At 36.5% G+C, this 19,887-nt stretch overlaps 1 pseudogene; it reads left to right on the top strand.

Moving 5' to 3' along the window:
- The first annotated feature begins 18,350 nt into the window (after window positions 1–18,350).
- Window positions 18,351–18,700, top strand: LOC110594826 (annotated as a pseudogene).
- The last annotated feature ends 1,187 nt before the right edge of the window (window positions 18,701–19,887 follow it).

Here is a 19,887-nt window from a genome sequence, read left to right as displayed (position 1 = left end):
CTACTTTTCAGGAATGATTTCTGGATTAGGAATAGTATACACAAAGTGCCTTGGACTTAGTAGATACTCAAAAGCAGCTAAAAAGATATATCAATGTCTTAAAATAATAGCATTCTCAAGAACAAATTCAGGTGATGAGGGTCAGCATTGATTCCAAACCACCAAGGTTTTCTTATCCCTTCCAGCAAAATAGACCAATTTCACTTCTGGAAAGTGGCTAAAACAAGGGAGGGAGGTATTTACTGCGGCCTGTCTTCTTAGCTCCTCCTTCTTTTCCAGCCAGTCCGCGCCCCCACACTAATTAAACAGGGAAACCCATTTCTTCTTAGCTCCTCCTTCTTTTCCAGCCGGCCCCCGCCCCCACACTAATTAAACAGGGAAACCCATTCTTTGACCTTCCACTCTCCTTTAGTCTTCAGTTTAGATCAATTGTCTTTTAAATGTAGTGCTTCATTATTAAGCTCAAAAGGATCTTTGACCGATTCTTTGAACCATGTGTGGGCATAGATTGTGAAAAGAAGAGATGCTAGAAGAAAAGAATATTAAAAGGCCAGGAGGCAGAGGGATTGCTGATGGAAAGTTAGAGCAAAAACTCGGCAGTGCTGTTAAACCAGAGAACAGAATGTTGAATTTTTTTCCCTATAAAGGGAAGCGTCAATTCAGCATTCAGAAAGGATGTTTTTCAGAGGTGATGGAAACACTCAGAAATCCTCACCATAGCTACAGAGAAAACTACTCCCTACAGTGCTAGAGCCAGGCTACAAATATAAATCAGTGCTATCGAAATATTATTCCACAAACATTGGATGCTGCCTAACATATGCCAATTTGAATACTAGATACAGGAGTTACAAAGTTTATTTTAACAAAATCTTTACCTTCCAAGGGCAAGTAGGGGAGACATGTACCTAGGTAACAACTTACAAAAGTATAAACTGGACTTAATTACTCTGCAAGAAGATAAACAAAACCTCGTATCTCTAAGGAAACAATGTCTGGTTTTGGCTTATTGTAAAAATATTGGTAGATACATAAAAATGTATAAAAGAGGAAATAAAAACCACTCACCATAAGTCCTTCACCCAGAGGTACTATATTCGTTTGTTAGGTCTGCCTCTAACAAAGTATAAAATAGCACAGACTGAGTAGCTTAAACAACAGAAATTCATTTTCTCATAATTCCGGAGGCTAGAAGATAGAGATCAAGGTGTTAACCAGGCTGATTTCTTCTGTGGCCTCTCCTCCTGGCTGCAGATGGCCGTCTTCTCCCTGTGTCCTGTGTCGTCTTCACATGGCCACTCTTCTGTATGGCTGTGTCCTCATCTCCCTTTCTTATGAGAACACAAATCATATTAGATTAGGGTTCACCCATGTGGCCTCATTTAAAATTAATTCCCTCTTTAGAAATCTTATCTCAGATACATGAAAAAAAAAAAAAAAACACAGCCTCACTAATCATCAAAGAAATGCAAATCAGAACCACACTGAGATACCAACTAAGTCCAGTCAAAATGACCATCATGAATAACAAAAAACAACCGATGCTGGAGAGGATGCAGAGAAAAGGGAATATTTCTACACTGTTGGTGGGGGATTTAAATTAGTACAACCTCTGTGGAAAACAATGGTGATTTTTGAAAGATCTAAAAATCCACTTTCCATATCACCCAGCAATCCCCTTTCTGGGAATACACTCAGAGGAACCCAAATCATTCTATAAAAAAGATACCTGCACACCCATGTTTATTGCAGTGCTATTCACAACAGCAAAAACCTGGAACGAACACTGCTGCCCTTCAAAAGTGGACTGGATAACAAAAAAGGTGGTGCATATACACAATGGAATATTATGCAGCTATAAAAAGAACAAAATTATGGACTTTGCAGTAACTTGGATGTAAATTTAGAGTCCATCATACTCATCTTTCACAGAAACAAAGAACCGAGTACCACACGTTCTCACTTATAAGTGGACCCTGAACATTTATCATACTGCATGAAAGGAGTTGGCAGTAGTGGGTCACTGCCAGTGGAGAGGGGGGTATATAATAATAATAAAGGTACCTGACCCCAAACCAGGCGAAGTAAGGACCAGTGGAAGACCCAAACTTATGTACCTAATACTGATTTGACCCCACATTTTATTTAAAAAAAAGAAATTTTATCTCAAATACAGTCACATTCTGGGGTTCTGGCTGTTAGGAATTCAACATACGAATTAAAAGGGAATACAATTTAGCTTATAAAATGCAAATACTTTAATATTTTGGCATATATATATTCCCTTAATATTTGCATTAATGTGTGTTAAAATGTATATGCATATAAAAAGCATATGCATTTATACATAGTAGAATGTATAATACTTATAATATCAACCATTTTCCTATAATATTAAATAATTATTTCCACATATTTTCAAATATCCTTTGAAAACTTAATTTTGATGGGTGCATAATATTCTGTCACATACCTACACAATTTTTTCTATTGAAAATTTAAAATGTATGTACTTTTTCATTATATATACATTATAATAAAAATATTGGTGTAAAAATTCTAGAATGCAACTGTTATTTGGAAAATTTCTAAAACTAGGATTATTAGAACAAAGTTATATGTACTTCAAAGTTTCTTTTTAAAGCTGTTGGCAAATTATTTTTTAGAAAAAAACATACTATTTCACAAGTTTACTAGTTGTGCATATCAGTGCTGGTTTTAATGTTTCATTTAGAAATACAACATGAAAACACAGCAAGAAAAAATAACATGTGTATATAGGTTTTCTTTTTTTGTTTGTTTTTTTTGAGTTGGAGTCTCACTCTGTCATCCAGACTGGAGTGCAGTGGCCGATCCTGGCCACCACAGCCTCGACCTGCTGCTGTGCTCAGGTGATCCTTCCGCCTCAGCCTTCTGAGTAGCCGGAATTACAGGCATGTGCTACCACGCCCGGCTGATTTTTTGATTTATTGTAGAGATGAGGTCTCGCTGCCCCGGCAGGTCTCAAACCCACGGGCTCAGGCAATCCACTCACCTCAGCCTCCCAAAGGCGTGGGATTACACGCTGAGCCACCGAGTCCAGCATGTGTATAGTTTTAAGAGAAGGAATATAGCAGGTAGGTTTATCACCAGGAAAGAGCAAAATAGGTTGACACCAGGGAGTCTCTTACCCTAATAGTTCACTGAGGTACAAAAACTGGTTTTGAATGTGGCTAAACCATTTGTTAAATATAAAGGATTATCAATAGTTGAGCCAGGATTAGAACCTACATCTCCATGTTGTGGTGTAACTTTGTTAATGTACTCAGCTCTTGGCCTCAGAAAGCTAACCTGGGTTTTCTACTCTGGTTTCTTTGGATTTAGTATACAAACTTCCTTTCTTTAATTGCTTGGATAGGGATTTGCATTCCAGATACATATTTCTAGGACCTAAGTCTACTCTTAGCTAGCCCTGCTCTGGCTCTCCCAGTAGTGAATGAGGGTATCTCGGGGAAAGATATGTTTGTACGACATTCTTGCATGTATATTGATACATTGTATGCTAAAATAATAATAATAAAGAAAAATTTTAAAAACGACCAATGTATATGAGCAAGGCCAGTTTTTTTCTTGCAATTTAATTTGAAAGTAAGAATAAAAGTTCAGCGTAGATTTGCCTGACTTCACTTGTTATAATATGTGCAATCTCAAATTTGTGAAATCATTTGGCTCTCTATAAGGCAGAAAGACATTCATACATTCATATATCCAATACCTTCATACAGTGAAAAAGTATAATATGAAAAGTAACACTGAATCTACTCTAAAGAATTCAGATATTATTTAATTTTAAGCTTTGAAAGCATTATGTATGGAAAATTTCACCCAGTCTCAGAATTCATGAGCAAAATGTTAAAATAAGTTTTGTATTTATATAAAATTGGGGATATAAATACACAGGGCTATCCTGGGACTAATTTAGGTTTTTCATTAATTCATTCAGCAAGCTTTAATTAAATAAAGATATTAATCTAGTTCCATTTTTACAAGATGATTAAGGCATTGTCACTGTACTCAAGTGAAGGATAGCTATCGCCATCATAGGAGTCAAAGATATCAGGGCAGAACAAGGCATAAGAATAGTAATAGAAATGGTAAAATCATAGAGCAATTAATTACTTCTGGAGTTTTGGTTGTAAACTCCACGAAGGCCAAAGCAAATGGCATATCTTTTTTATACATGTATCCCCCATCACCTGGCATATTGTTCACTCACTAGGTTAAAATAAAATAAACAAATAATTAAATAGGTAAAGAACTTGTTTAACCAATAAAATCCATTTTTAATTAATAAATAACAATTACTTATAATCAGCTTGCCACAGTAGCTGTCTCAGAAGAATACCACACTTGCCCAATGATTATTGAAAGTTCTCTCAATATCTTAGAAATGTCAGCATTCAACTTTTAATTATTATGTGATAACAATTGACCCTTGAACAATACAGGTTTGAACTCACAGGTCCACTTATGAACAGATTTCTTTTTCAACAAAATTACGCTGAATGTGCCTGCCTCTCCTGCCTCTTTTTTATATCTCCTCCACCTTTTCTGCCTCTGCTACCCCTAACACAGCAACACCAATCCCTCTGACTCCTCTTCCTCATCAGTGTACTCAACCTGAAGACAATGAAGATGAAGACCTTTATGATGGAGAGTAAATATATTTTATTTTTCTTATTAATTTCTTACTAATATTTGCTTTGCCATAGCTTACTTTATTCTAAGAGTACAGTATATAATACATATGACATACAAAATATGTGTTATTCAGCTTTTTATGTTACTGGGAAGGTTTCCAGGGAAGAGTAGGTTATTAGAAAATTTGGGAGGAGTCAGAAGTTATATGTGGATTTTCATTTTTTATTTTTTTTTTTAGTCAGAGTCTCACTCTGTCACCCAGGCTAGAGTGCAGTGTAGCACCCTCATAGCCACCACAGCCTCGATCTGCTGGACTCAGTTGATCTATCCACCTCAACCTTCCAAGTAACTGAAACTACAGACATACGCTACCACACCTAGCTTATTTTTGATTTATTGTAAAGATGAGGTCTCACCAAGACCAGGCTGGTCTCGAACCCACGGGCTCAGGCAATTCTCTTGCCTCAGTCTCCCAAATTACTGGGATTACAGACTGAGCCTTTGTGCCCAGTTTATATGTGGATTTCCAGCTGAGGGTGGGGTTGGTGCTTCAAACCCATGTGTTCAAGAGTCAATTGTATTTTAATTATCTGTCCTTATAGGAATGAAGATTGAAAGTGTATCTGCTTGTTTAGTGTGTAAAGAGTGATTAGAGAACTCTAGCTCAGATGGTTTATAAACCTTCCTAAACAATGCTACCAGATTCATACTCTGAACTTACCATTTTCATCTTTACAATCCTCCTCATTTTTAAGGCACCCTTTAAACTGACCCCATTCAACCATAATGATATGATAGTTATACTCTAATAAAGATTAGCATTCATGGAGTGCCTACCAGGCAGTGAAATACCTGCTTTATTGGTACTGTTATTTCTCACATCCTACATATGATGTAGAGATAATCACTATTCTTTGGCACACACAAAAAACTGAGGATTAGAGATTTTTGGATACTTGCCCAAAATTAGCGGATGGACTGGGATTTGAACTCAAGCAGTTTGACACAAGCGAGCCAGCTTTTATCTTGGAATTTCAAATAATTCAAGGTTGAATTCTCAAATTGAGAATCTGGCACCATACTTAACTGTTTCATGTCTGACTGCTTCAATAGTTTGTTACCTGTCTGATTCTTACCTGAAATGCAGTTGAGTTTCTGAGGCATGTGTTACTTTATTTGATAATTTTCTTTGTCACCACATTCGTCCAGTAAAAGAATGGTAGGATTAGGGGAGAAAGAAAGCTGACTGGTCTTTTGCAATTATTCCATGATGAAAAACACTTTGTATAACATTCTATCGTTAATTTTTGTAACTTCCTGGAAAGTGGCTTTTCTTTTCCCCACTTTAAATATAAGGAAATTAGGACTAAAGAGTTGAAATTACATGTTCAAGGTCAAAATATTAATAAAGTAAAAGAGGACAAATTTAATTCGGGTCTAGTGGATTCCAAATTTCAGCCTCTTTCCCACACCATTTTCACTGGAGATGAACTTCCTCTCTTATCATAGAAACTCCTTAGTTTCATTCTAACATCTTTTTATTCATTAGAAAGTATATTTCATTTATCTTCTTGTATTAATCCAGCTAAGTTAAGTTATAAGATGGTAACAAATTAACCCAGAAACTTCAACTCAACCAAGTTTTATTTCTTTTTTATGAGCAGTATGGTTCTGTAGAGGTAAGGGTGGAAAACTGTTTCACACAACCTCTCAAGATCATCAGCTAATGGAAATTTCCACCATTGGAAATGTCACTGGTCACCATGGCAGAGGAAGAGAATACTTGAGAGTTTTGAACCTGACATTATATGGACTATCACATAATTAGTCACAGGGCGCTTTCTCACTTCCTCGGGGCTTGGAGCATAAGAACATGAATATTTGCAATATTATCCTCTCAGCTGAAGTTTGTTCTTCTGGAAATAAACTCTTTATCTTCTTCTTTACACATCTAGAACACACATCCTCCCAAAAGAGAGGACCCAAAAGTTTTACCTAATCTCTGTTCACCTCAAAGCCTAGGATCTCTGGTAATGCATAATTATCAACTAATTGCACGACCGTTAGTTGTAATTCACCTTAATGTGAAAGCCTGTTAATTAAATACACAAGAAATATCTATTCTTCCAGGATTGCACCCAGTTTAGGGTGCAGAATAACCACAGCCAATGGTTAAAGTTGGAGTCATGCATGTCACAGGGCCAACTCTGCAATGTCTCTGGGAAGACACTGTAAAGAACAGCACCCCTAGGGATGATGGAAACTTTTTTATTTGGCCTGGATTCTGATTTCAGGATGGAGTCCTCCCATCCATTGTTCTCTGCCCCCTGGTTCACTGGTCTAGAAGGCTCACTATTCCTTGCCACATTCAAAAGTAATTGTAGGAGTAACCTACTCCCTGCCCATAGAAGGTCATGGTCCAAACTGTGCCAGTCCAGAATCCTGGTTTCTTTGTAACTCTCTCAAAAATGTAGTAGAATTTATAATTACTTGTTTCCAGGCGTTTCCAAGTGGAATTAACTACTATCATCACTCTTTTCATAATATACAGTTCTTTTAGAAAGTTGGTCCTCACATTTGTTATATTTCTTTGCCTTCTTGACACCAAAACTCCTGTCTTCAATTAATGATGGACCCAAGGAGTCTCCCTAAATTGAGAGAGAGAAATAATTTATAATATAAACTTTGCCCTGGGATATTTAATTAATTGGCATGCTATGTAGGGCATCATACTCTTAATCTGATCTTCATCCTGTGTCACATTAATCTGTTGAAAGATTTTTATCAATTGTTTTGAATGCCATGCTCTTAACCTACTCTTTCCTGAAGGCTAATATATTATCATTGACTTTTATTTTTTCAACATTGTGAGGTCATGCACTTTGGGAATTTTTAAATTCCCTCCCATTTTTACTTACAACTAGTCAATTCCTTTATTTCTTTCTTAAATGTATATCGTTCTTTCTGTAATCCCAAACTAAATGCAGAAAATAACGAAAACACAATACTATCTTTTCAGTTTACCAAACATTTGCCATGGCATGACATGAATTATTTTGGCTCTAGCCATTTTTCTTGGTGTTTTTTTTTTTTTTTACCTCTACCACTTTTAGTTTTGTGTGTGCATGTGTGTGCATATTTGCACATGTGTGACTACATCACAGCATTAGTATGAATATTATTAATCAGGACAGGCTGGATAAATTACATTGCAAATTAACCTCTAAATGCCAGTGCCTTAATGCACCAAGTGTTGATTTCTTTCACATGCCGCAGACCGAGAATGCAGTTTGGCACAGAGAATGCTCCGTGTAGTCCCTCAGGGATCTATGATAAGCAGACCTGCACTATCTGCATTTCAATTTGTCGCTGGTACAGGGGAAGAGAAGTCTGACAACTCACACTGCTCTTCTATGCTTTAGCCTAAAAGTAACACATGTTACTTTAGCTCAGAAAAAATCACACAGATCTGCCTAATTCCATGAGTGCTAGAAAAGGTAGAAATCATGAAATATTTGGTAAGCATTCTATTTCTGCTACATGTGTCTTCTAGTTATCCAGAGTCAGGCCTATTACTTGAAACCCCTGTTTTAGAATTATTTCAGTGTTCACAAGAAGAAGAGTATCCACAGAGAAAATCCTGTGTGTAGAATGTACTTGATTTCTCTCACATTGAAAAATGCCTCAATAAAAATGAATGGTCTTGCCTATACTGTAAGTATAGTTTAGGTCCATTTGACTAAAGCTTGAATACATCTTCAGACATTTTGAAGAATTTCTTCTTTTTAAAGCTGCTATATTTACTGACATTCCCACCCCCCTGGGAATCTTGTTCTCTTGTTTATTAGAGCTGCTAAAATGAAAGCTTGCCACCTGATTAATTTTAATAGTTTAGCCAGAAACCTGTGGATAATGTATATTGGCTGCCAAGCTTGAGATAAATTCTGTTGGCTCTGTTGCAAAGATTTTGGCAGAAATAAAGTCTGCCCTTTGTAAAAGAAGCACAGAGGAACTGGAGGGATGCAATTTCAAAAGCAAGTATGAAGCAAAGGACTGTTTTGTCTTTCTTTGTGACTTCCCACTGCTGTGGGGATCTGATAAACCCATTCAGCAATTCTTTTTTAGACCTCATATGTTTTATTTTAGCGTTATGGTTAAGGAAGAAATGGAAGCCTTTTGTGTATAGCTGGACCGAATTCAAAGTCAGAAAGACTTCAGAGGCAGCTTGGTGAGGCCAGCTGCAGGTTGTTGTGATTTTTAAAGAGACCTGGACAACTAAACAGCATCTTAAGGCATTGGGAGTTTACCACAGGAGATTCATATTGTAAGAGAGTTCACTGTTGGGTCATTTATTCACATTTTTTCTTCAATGCTGGTTCTTGTTCAAAACGTGCTACATAAATTTTCAGGACCCAATGTTAAATTAAAATGTTGGGACCCTCATTTAAAAATCAAGAAAAAAGTGCCATCGGAAGTCTTAAAATATAGCCTTTTTCCCCCCTTTGTGGTCTCTCTCATGTTTTGTCATGGTGTTCTATATTTCCTACTTAAATCTAAGTAAGAAAAATTAACGTTTTAAACTATTACATAGATCTTACACCTATCTTTATGTTACACAGAGCCACTTTTAAATGTAGATATCAGAACATGTAATTTATATGCTGAATCGCTGAAATTACACAACTCTTATTAAATGGCTTAACCCCAGAGAGTGCCTGGAGCTGCCAGGAGATAAAAACACCAGCCAGACTAAGGAAATTTGGAAGAAGGAATAGAAGATACTCCCAGGCATGGAGCAGGCCAGGAAAGCACCTCTGAGGCACAGAGATGTTTGTGGGGGTGGGCCAGACTCTCATAGGTGCCTAGAGCTCTGTCAAGTGACAGTCCATGTGCATACTTGCTTTGCCTAACAGCTGCCTAGATGACTTACCGTGCATTAGCAAGGGCAGATCTTGGGATGTCCAGCCAGCTATCTTCATTTCTCACAGGCCCACTTCTCTAGCCTGCTATGAATAGGCGATGAAGAAGGTATTGTAGCCTGAGCCCTGGATGCCCTTGGTCTCCACCTATTCACTGTTGAGCTGTGAGCCCAGGGCAGGCACAGCTACCACTAGACCCTACTCTTGCCCCTGGATGCCATGGGCGCTTATGCCTCATCTTAACTCCCCATCTATTCTAAGGTTTTCACCTGGGACAGAAGGGGCAAGAAGTCCAGGTCAAGAAAGTGAGGCCAGGCAGGGCAGGGCCCCAGATAAGAGGCACAGGCAGCTGAGAATTCATTCTAGAGAAAGAGTTGGAGGCAATGGTATGTGAACTGAGGCGAGCCTCAGGTTCATGTTCCATTGTCCCATCAGACTTTGCTTACAACACAAAGTTAAAACTACTAAGATTTGTTAAGACAGTAATTGCAGAGTATTAAACTGCATTCACAGGAGCTTCTGAGGCAGACCCCTATACAACCGCACTAGTCACATACCTGTGAAACTCACCCTGTTTTTCCTTTTTAGGAAATAATCTTCTTGCCATCACATAGTAGTGATGGAGTGGTGACCAGCTACTGGGTTCGTGTTACTATGTGTACCAGAATTTGAAGATGGAGCTATTTGTTGAATAAATTATCTTTTAAAAAAACTTACAGAAAGTAACATGTTTTAAACAGTCAGATAAAGGAAATAATATATTTCCCTGTTCTTTTAAAATAATACTTTTAAAATTCTTAAATAGTGTATTTATCAGAATACGTTAGTTCATGCTGCAATAAAAATTTATCCTGAAATCTCAGTCAACAGGCTCATTTCCCACACATATTTAACATGTATGAGTATGGGGACTCTAATCCACATTGTATTCAGTAATCCCAGCTAGTAGAGACTATGCCTTTTGTGGCTATGCCTTCTGGAATGGGGCCTCTGGAGGTTACTGTGGCCGGAACAGAGGAATGGAGAATTGTATACTAGTGTAGAAGGATTCAGCCGATGCCACCTGTGCTCATGGCAAATTAGCCAGAGCTAGTCAGTATCAATAAAGTAGCTCCTTCTAATTAAACAAGGCCTTGGAAACGTGGGGAATTCCATAAATATCTGGTGAACAGAAATTGTCTCTGCTACGCATGGTTTGCAGAAAATTAAATGTTATATAACTTCAGGGATGATGCTCTGATTGTGTTCAGTGTTGGGAGTTAGTTCCAGTTTTCCTACTTTCTTTCTCTTTCTCTCAATCTCCCTCCGACTCCTTCCTTCACAATGTGGAAGTTCTCCTTGATAGGGTTTGTAGGGGGATGGGAGAGGAGGTTGTAGTTAAAACAACTCATCATATAAACATTGTAAAAAGAGCACAGATGCAACAACCCAAAAAGCTACACTCTGTTCTAACAGTGTCCTGTTACTAATTGCTTTACTGTCCATATCTGCTATCCTGAGACCGGCATCCCAAATCTATGTGATTGATAATCTCCTAATACTGATTGACAGTGTTTGCTTTCCCAAGGCTGCGTTTCAAACAAGTGGAACTGGTTTAGTACAGACATCTGCACTCCAAGGCCATGAGAACCACCTTCACAATACCCACATCTGCATTTGAAGGCCAGACAACCTACAACACAAACTCCCCAAACCACTTCTTGGCTCCCAATCCAAAACTCCCAAAAATTCAAAGCCCAATAAGCCAAGTTGGGGTTTTGTAAGTGGCCTGCAAGAGAACAAAGTCCTCTGGTTTCTCTCTATAGAACCAGCCACCACCCCCTTTTTTCTTTTCTTTAATAAACTTTTAACCACCAACGACTCATCTCTTCCTTCTTGACATACGTTACACTCCTAACTATTCTGAAAGGCAACTTTTTAAATGTGAAACAGGGATATCAAAATATAGCTCACAGGATTGTTTTAAAATAATAGAGTGCCTGTGAAAGCACTTTGCAAATCATAAAATGATGCTCAAATAATAAAATAGTATTGTGTGTCAGACTGACAGAAAACCAGAGACATATTTGTCTATTTTTTAAGCTTCAAAACTCTACAAAGGATATTTAACATACTATTACTTCAATCTCTGAAGCAAATTCTGTAATATCCTATGTTAACATGGATCTGCGACTGAGTCTGAAAACAGTTACTATTTGCACTGTCATCCTTGTCTTTTCCATTAGACGGCCATGAAGCCCAGGGAAGGTACTTCAGTATACCAGACCTCCATTCTTTCATCTATAAAATAAAGGTGTTCAGTCAGCCCAGGGCCCACCAAGTCTAATATTTTGAGTCTAGTCACTTGCCTCCAAGGTGTAACATAAAGATGTAAGAGATGCAAGTTTCTGTTGAAATGTGGCTTATCTGAAAGTGGAAACAAATATGACATTTTTCAGAAATTGATATTATTGATTTGTTTATTCTAGCAGACTTATTCAGGACTTCACTTTTAGATCTTTGATAAGACAGGATTTTCGAAAGGAAAATCATTTTGTTATATCCAACAAACAAAAAAATAACAAATGAAGTGGGAGTGGGTTAAGAACACTGAAATCTTAAGCAAAATCTAATAGGGAGTTAATATTTCCAGAATCTCCATAAATAACATACTTTCATAAAATGTTTCATGTAACCAGAAAATGATGTGTAAATTTATCTAGAAAGGCCATGTTGAAGTTATGCTCTTCTACTTGTTTAATTATAAGAAGGGTATTACCCCAGGAAAATGCTAATGTACTTTGGTCACATTCAGTTTCACATTGAAAAAAAATAGAGAAATATATATGTGGCTTTAATAACAAGGCAAGCTATATTAGTTTTTTTGTTACTGCTATATCAGTCTAATGTATTTATTATCCACACAGTTTTTAAACAATGTAGATTCTTTAGATGAATGTCAAATGATCTGGTCAAAGACAGAGTTGTGGAAAGTAGCAGAAGAGTATCACACAAGAGCAAGAGCATCTTAATTCTTGTAGGAAATAAGACAAAGAATAATAAGTATATACTATATTTTATTTGTAAAGAAAGATCAGCACACCAAGGAAAATCTTAATTCTTGTAGGAAATAAGACAAGGAATAATATGTATATACTATATTTTATTTGTAAAGAAAGATCAGCACACCAAGGAAAATCTGAAATGTTCTTTCCCCTTAAAAGCAAGCCTCAAATTAGAAAAATTATCACATGTACTTAAAGTCAATTGATGAAATTTTATTCTGAGCATTATTACAATCTTTTTCAAAACTTGGAAGAAATATGAACTTGAAACTCTACAATATAAAGAAGGGCAAAAGATAGAATACTTTTAAAAGACATATTCTACTGGTGACACCCAACCTAGTTACACAATGGTCTCAGTCTAAACAGTACAACAGAGCATGAGATATTATAAATTATTGTGACAGCAGTAAAATGATAAAATTAATTTAACTAATCACTGTTAAGGTAAAAGCAAGAAATATAATATTCTTCAATTTACAGAATATTTAGGTCTCTATAGATATTAGCAATAGGAGAAATAAAGACAACTAATGTATTAATATTGTCAGCCATTAAGATTACTTTATAAACACTCCTCATTTTATTCTAACAATAATCTTTAAGGTATTATGTCCTTAGTTTATTTGTAAAGACAAAGAATTAAATAATTACTCAAAATCACTAAACTAGTTAATTTTCATGCAAAACTCAAACAAGTCTTTCAACATTTTGTCTTGGTTTCACTGTTATGTCTCTATGATTTCTCTCTACTAAAAATTAATTATTTTAACACTTCCTTTATGATCTTTGCTTGAACATAATTTAATGCAGATGTGTCATTTTCTATCCTGCTTTTATCACATAAGACTATATAAATAATTTAACTTATTTATAGTGGGACTTCATAATTCAAGTTTGGATAATATTCCCTTGAGTGACTGCATCATAACATACTTAACCATTTTTCTATTGATGAATAATTAATAGTTCCCTATTTTCTACAATTATAGGTAACTGTGTTATGAGCAACTTTGAGCATATCATTTTAATTTTCTCTTGAATTAGTTTTCTGTGATTAGTTCCTAGAAGTGAAAATAATGGTCCAGATGATTATATGATAATCAAATGTCATAAATATCTACCAGATCATAGAAAAGTAAACAATAATTAAGTAATCATTGTGATATTTATTGTTTATTGATGTTGCTCTGTCTTGACATCTCCCAGTCAACTAATCTGAACAGCTCAAGCTCACCTGTGGATATTGGTGGCACTGAGAGAGAAGTTAATTAGATAGTATTCGTTATTGATTACTATACAATGAATCATCCCCAAACTTAGTAACTTTAAACAGCAGAATGCATCATCTCACAGTTTCTGTTGATCACAAGTTCGGTAATAATGATGTCTTCAATCTCAGGTCTCTCACAAGGCTGAATAAAGGTGTTATCTAGAACAGGGGTCCCCAACACCCAATACTGGTACCAATCCATGGCCTGTTAGAAACTGAGTTGCACAGCAGGAAGTGAGCGGTAGGCCAGCGAAGCTTCAACTGTATTTACAGCTGCTCCCCTTCACTCTCACTACAACCCAAGCTCTGTCTTCTTTCAGATCAGCTGTGGCATTAGTTTCTCATAGGAACACAAACCATATTGTGAACTGTGCTTGCAAGGGATCTAGGTTGTATGCTCCTTATGAGAATCTAATGCCTGGTGATCTAAGGTGGAGCTGAGGCAGTGATACTAATGCTAGAGAGCGACTGCAAATACAGATTAACATTAGCAGTGAGGTTGCACTGCAGAGAACATAATAAATCAATTGCTTGCAGACTCATATCAAAACCCTACCCTTGAGTGGCAAGTGAGTTAATGTACTTCAGTTTTACAGCTGCATCTGGTGGCAGGCTTTGAGTCAGAATCCAAACACTTATTTTAGTCCAAGCATGAACCTGAAAACATACCCCCACACACACCCCGACTCTCAGTCTATGGAAAAATTGTCTTCCATGAAGCCAGTCCTTGATGCCAAAAAGGTTGGAACTGCTGGTCTAGCACTGCAATCATCTCAAGACTTGACTCGGGATGGATTTGTTTCCAAGCTCATTCATGTACTTGTTGGCAGGAGTCAGTTCTATATTGGTTATTGGTCTAAGGGATCTCAGTTTTATGACAATTCATCACAGCAGCTCGCTTCATCACAGTGAGTAAGTAAGAAGAGACAGAGAGATCAAAAGTCACAGTCTTTTATAACCTAATTTCAATATGACATCCCCTCACTTGTGCTATTTTTTAGAGTAAATCTCCTCTAATTCTATTCTTTAGAAACAAGTCCATACTCAAGAAGAGGGGAATATACAAAAGAGTGAATACCATGAGGATGGGATCATGGGAAGCCATTTTAGAAGCTACTTAGCCACGGAGACTCTAATCTACCTTTTCCTTCTTTATAAAAAAGAAAAGAGCTTGTAGATAAGCTTTTTCACCCTGCTCTATCACCATCTTTGTGCAATCCTTATTGATTCAAGCCCAACTACTATAATTCTCTCTTAACTAATGTCTATTGATGTTTTCTCTCTTCCCCCAACACTTTTTCCATATTTACCATGATCACAAGAATCATCCCAGGACTGTATAGTTATTTTGTTCAAAATGATAATAGGTAAAGCTATATTTTAAGTATATTTCGAAGCAGTTCTTAAATACTAGAAAATTTTCTCCATGCATTCTCTTGGTAATTATCTTTTTTTCTTAGTTAATATGTAATTCAGTTAAGACTTTTATAAAAATCACCTTAATTTCATTTTGAGTGGAATAAGAATTAATAAGCTTTCACAAATCTGCAAAAAAAAAAAGGTTTGTGCTTTTACTAAAATTTCTGGGCATAACCCTCTATTTTCATTATTTTGTTAAAACTTGAAAAAGAGGAAAGAACACCAGTTATTTGGCAGAAACTCTTTTCATTTTGTCTACATGTTAGAATATGCTGAACTCCTTCTACTTTACTGAATGCTGGAACAGAAAATATTAAACTTGGAAACCAACCAGAAGTTTACATCTTTCTTTAAGCAAGATCTCTTCACCTCTGCTCCTATTCTTGGTATTCATTATCAGTTCTATAAGCATATCTTTATTATACTTGTCCAAGTATGTCTACTTCTCTTTCACTCATCTGGGAATTAATTTCAGGCAGGGATGTTCAGTCACTAGAAGAGCTCCCATCTAAAGGAGTTCCAAGATATTTGTCAAGTGACTAGTCAATGAATGAGCAAATGAGCAAACTTGACATTCATGCTAAATAGCTTTTACTTTGGTGATGTGACTGTGATGCTTACAAAAAAAAGTCATGTGGATCATATGAGATTCCATTGGTTTAAACTCAAAAGAGATAAGGGCTGAAAACACCTTTTGCTAAGGAAACAAGGATTAGAATTGAAAATCAGAAACTACCTCACCAGAAGTCAACTCACAAGTCAAACACATAAGCTTTCGTGGAAAGAGAGTGAATCCTGCAGAAATAGATGAAAGGACTGTAATGCATTTTTCAAGAACTGGTTCTGAGCAGGGTTTTCCTTTAATTATCCAGAGGATTCAATGTTACAAATATTATTTTTTCAGGCACCTCCTGAGATCTAAACCTATGGCCTCAGAGCAAAAATAAAATGTGTTCATCTGCTTTAAAGACACTGAACCTTGTTACCTACAGGGTTAGGAAGAGACTTGAGCATCCCAACTCAGGTTTTTATTATGCAGAAAATAACTTCACAACTTTATTTTTCTTTAAATTTTTTGTGTGATTGAATTAAGCTTTTTTAAATTTTTTAAAACTTGAATAAGTGAGGTGAAATTCAGCGTTAGTTATACAAACGTTCATTATGTGCAGGTATTTTGTTGATGAGGTGTGCTCCCTGCCCCCCCCCACCCACGGCAGTTTCCCACTGCTGCCAATTTCTTACTTATAGTATTATACTAGTTGTTCGAGGTCTGCTTATAAATAACATGTGATACTCGGTTCTTTGTTTCTATGATAGATCATTCAGTATTATAGACTCTAAGTCCATCCAAGTTGCTGCAAAGTTCATAATTCTGTCCTGCTTTATGACTGCATAATATTCCATCATGTATACATACCACATTTTTTTATCCGGTCCTCTTTTGAGGGGAAATACAGTTGGTTCCATGTTTTTGCTATTGTGAATAATGCTGCAATAAACATGCATGTGTAGGTATCTTTTTCATAAAGTGATTTGAGTTCCTTCAGGTATATTCCCAGTAGGAATTGCAGGGTTGTATGGGAGGTCAATTTTTAGATCTTTTAGGAATCACCACACTGTTTTCCACAGAGGTTGTAATAGTTTACACTCCCACCAGCAGTGGAGAAGTGTTCCCTTTTCCCCACATCCTCTCCAGTGTCTGTTGCTTTTTGAGTTATTGATGATGGCCATCCTGACTAGAGTTAGATGGCATCTCAGCGTGGTTTTAATATGTATTTCTTTGTTGACTAGTGAGGCTGAGCATTTTTTCCTGTATCTGTTGGCTGTTCATATGTCTTCTTTTGAGAAGTGTCGATTCATATATTTTGCCCACTTTGTAATGGGGCTGATTGTTTGTTGTTGTGTTTTTTTTCCCCCCAGCACCTTTGAGTTCCTTATAGATTTTAGATGTTAGGCTTTTTCAGTTATACAGTTGGTAAATATTTTCTCCTAGTCTGTAGGCTGTCTCCCCAGTCTCAACGGTGCCTTTGGCTTTGCAGAAGTTTTTCAGTTTTATGAGGTCCCATTTGTCTCTCATCTCTCATGGAATGGGCACTTGGGGTTTTGACCAGGAATTGATTGCCAGTTCCCATTTCCATAAGGGTGTCTCCTGCATTTTATAAGGTTCGTATAGTTTGAAATTTTGCGTTTAGGTCTTTGATCCTTTTAGAGTTGATTTTTGTGTATGGTGATAGGTATGGGTCTTATTTTAATCTTCTACATGTGCTCAAAGAAATCAACGATGACACAAACAAATGGAAAAATATTCCATGCTCATGGATTGGAAGAATCAGCATTGTTAAGATATCCATCCTACACAAGGCAATCTACAGATTTAACACAATATCCATTAAATTACCAGAAGATTTCTTCTCAGACCTGGAAAGGACAATGCAGGAATTCATATGGAAACATAAACAACCATGAATAGCCAAAACAATCCTCAACAACAACAACAAAAAAAGTGGAGGTATCATACTCCCAGACTTTAAACTTTATTATAAAGCTACAATAACCCAAACAGCCTACTATTGGTACAAGAACAGTCATATAGATCAATGGAACAGGATAGAGATTTCAGAAGCAAAACCTCAATATCTCAACCATCTCATCTTCGACAAACCCTCCATCACCAACCACTGGGGTGAGGAGAAAATATTCAGTAAGCTGGGAAAACTTCACAATTTTAAAGGAGCTCAGAACTTAAGGAAAACTGATTTTAAAAATTCCTGATGCTTATTACTGTCCTCTCACTCTTTTGACATGAATTTTCTAAAAGTACTGCTATATTCATATTTCCATTTCCAATTATACTCTGCTCTTTGAGTGAATATGTTCATGGAATTCATATCTTGGATAAAAATTTATGAATCCAAATATATTCAAATTCTAAATATCATTTAAAAAGAACATTAGGGAGATATCCCAGAGTTCGGTTTAGCACCAGCCCTTCCACCAGCAGCTGTTGAAATGCAGCAGTCATTGCCCTGTGCTACCCTACGGCAGCAGGCCTCAACAAGGGCCACAAAGTGACCAAGAACGTGAGCAAGCCCAAGCACAGCCACTGCTGGGGATGCCTGCCCAAGCACACCAAGTTTGTGCGGAACATGATTCGAGAGGTGTGCAGCTTTGCTCGCTACGAACAACACGCCATGGACCTGCTCAAGGTCTCCAAGGACAAGCGGGAGCTCAAGTTCATCATAAAACAGGAGGGGACACACATCCACGCCAAGAGGAAGCGTGCGGAGCTGAGCAACGTCCTGGCCGCCGTGAGGAAGGCCGCAGCCAATAAAGCCTTTGCAGAAAAAAAAAAAAAAGAACATTAGGATTTTCACGGGATCCCAGTCATTCAGAAAAAGGAAAGCAGGGGGGTAATAAAATTTGTCTCTCTCATGTCATCTTGCAACTCGTAACATCACAATGTGTAGCGCATACCTTGAACAAATTGAAAGCAAAACAGTTCAAGAAATGGTGTCACTGTGGCAGAACAAAATAAAAAAATGCTATAAAGGGAGGGATTTTTGAGCATTAATTAATTTTATTATGTTGGAAAGTCAACATTAGCATATCTGCAACAATTGTGTATTTTTCCATTCAAATAAGACTTTGGTCATTCTTTTGGGGTATTATATAATTTTAAGTCCCTTAACATCTCTGAAAAGACCACATTGGTGCTGCTTTGTGCATTTTCTCAATTCAGATAGACTGAAAAGTTCTTTTTTCTTCTCATTGCAACTCTGTCTAATAAACATACATTTTATAGACCAGTAGATATGTAAATGTTGATTGTTATATTAAACCTTAGCTAATTAAGAATCTGAAGATAAATTTAACCAGATTTTTCTTTAGCATCATGTTCTAAATTATCAAAAAGGTGGAATTTCTTTGTGGTTATTTGTACATAAAAAGTTTTCAAAGATTATTATCTATTAATCTTCCTTAAAATTATTCACTCTATGCTATACCAATGGTATTGCAACTAACATTATTTGCATAATTTTCATACTATATAGAGTATGTTGAAAGGTTATGTGTAACATTAACACATACATCTTATTTAATCACATTGAGACTATCCATATAAAGATAGACAGAAAATATATTTAAATATCTTCTAAATTGTTCAATATCTTCTAAATTTGTCTTCATTTAGAGAGAGAAAGAGTGTGTGCGTGTGTATGTGTGTGTGTATAGTGAAGTCTACGGTGGTAGATAAAAATTTTTGAGCATTAATCAATTTTATTATGTTGCAAAGTCAACATTAGCCATATCTGCAACAGTAGTATATTTTTCCAATCAGATAATACTTTGGTCATTATTTTGGGGCATTATATTATTTTTAACTCCCTTAGCATCTCTGGAATGACCCATGTTAGATAACAATAATTACTAAGCGTAAACAGTTCAAGAACTCCAATTCAAAGTCAGGGTTATCAGAGTGTATTTTTTAAAAGGAAACTTGGCGAGACCTCATCTCTACAATAAATCAAAAATTAGCTGGGCGTGGTAGCGC

Source organism: Carlito syrichta, unplaced genomic scaffold, assembly GCF_000164805.1.
Source record: "Carlito syrichta isolate Samal-C Ts95f unplaced genomic scaffold, Tarsius_syrichta-2.0.1 Scaffold143122, whole genome shotgun sequence".
Taxonomy (NCBI): domain Eukaryota; kingdom Metazoa; phylum Chordata; class Mammalia; order Primates; family Tarsiidae; genus Carlito; species Carlito syrichta.
The sequence above is the reverse complement of the archived record's forward strand: the minus strand, read 5'-3'. Positions and strand labels throughout refer to the sequence as shown.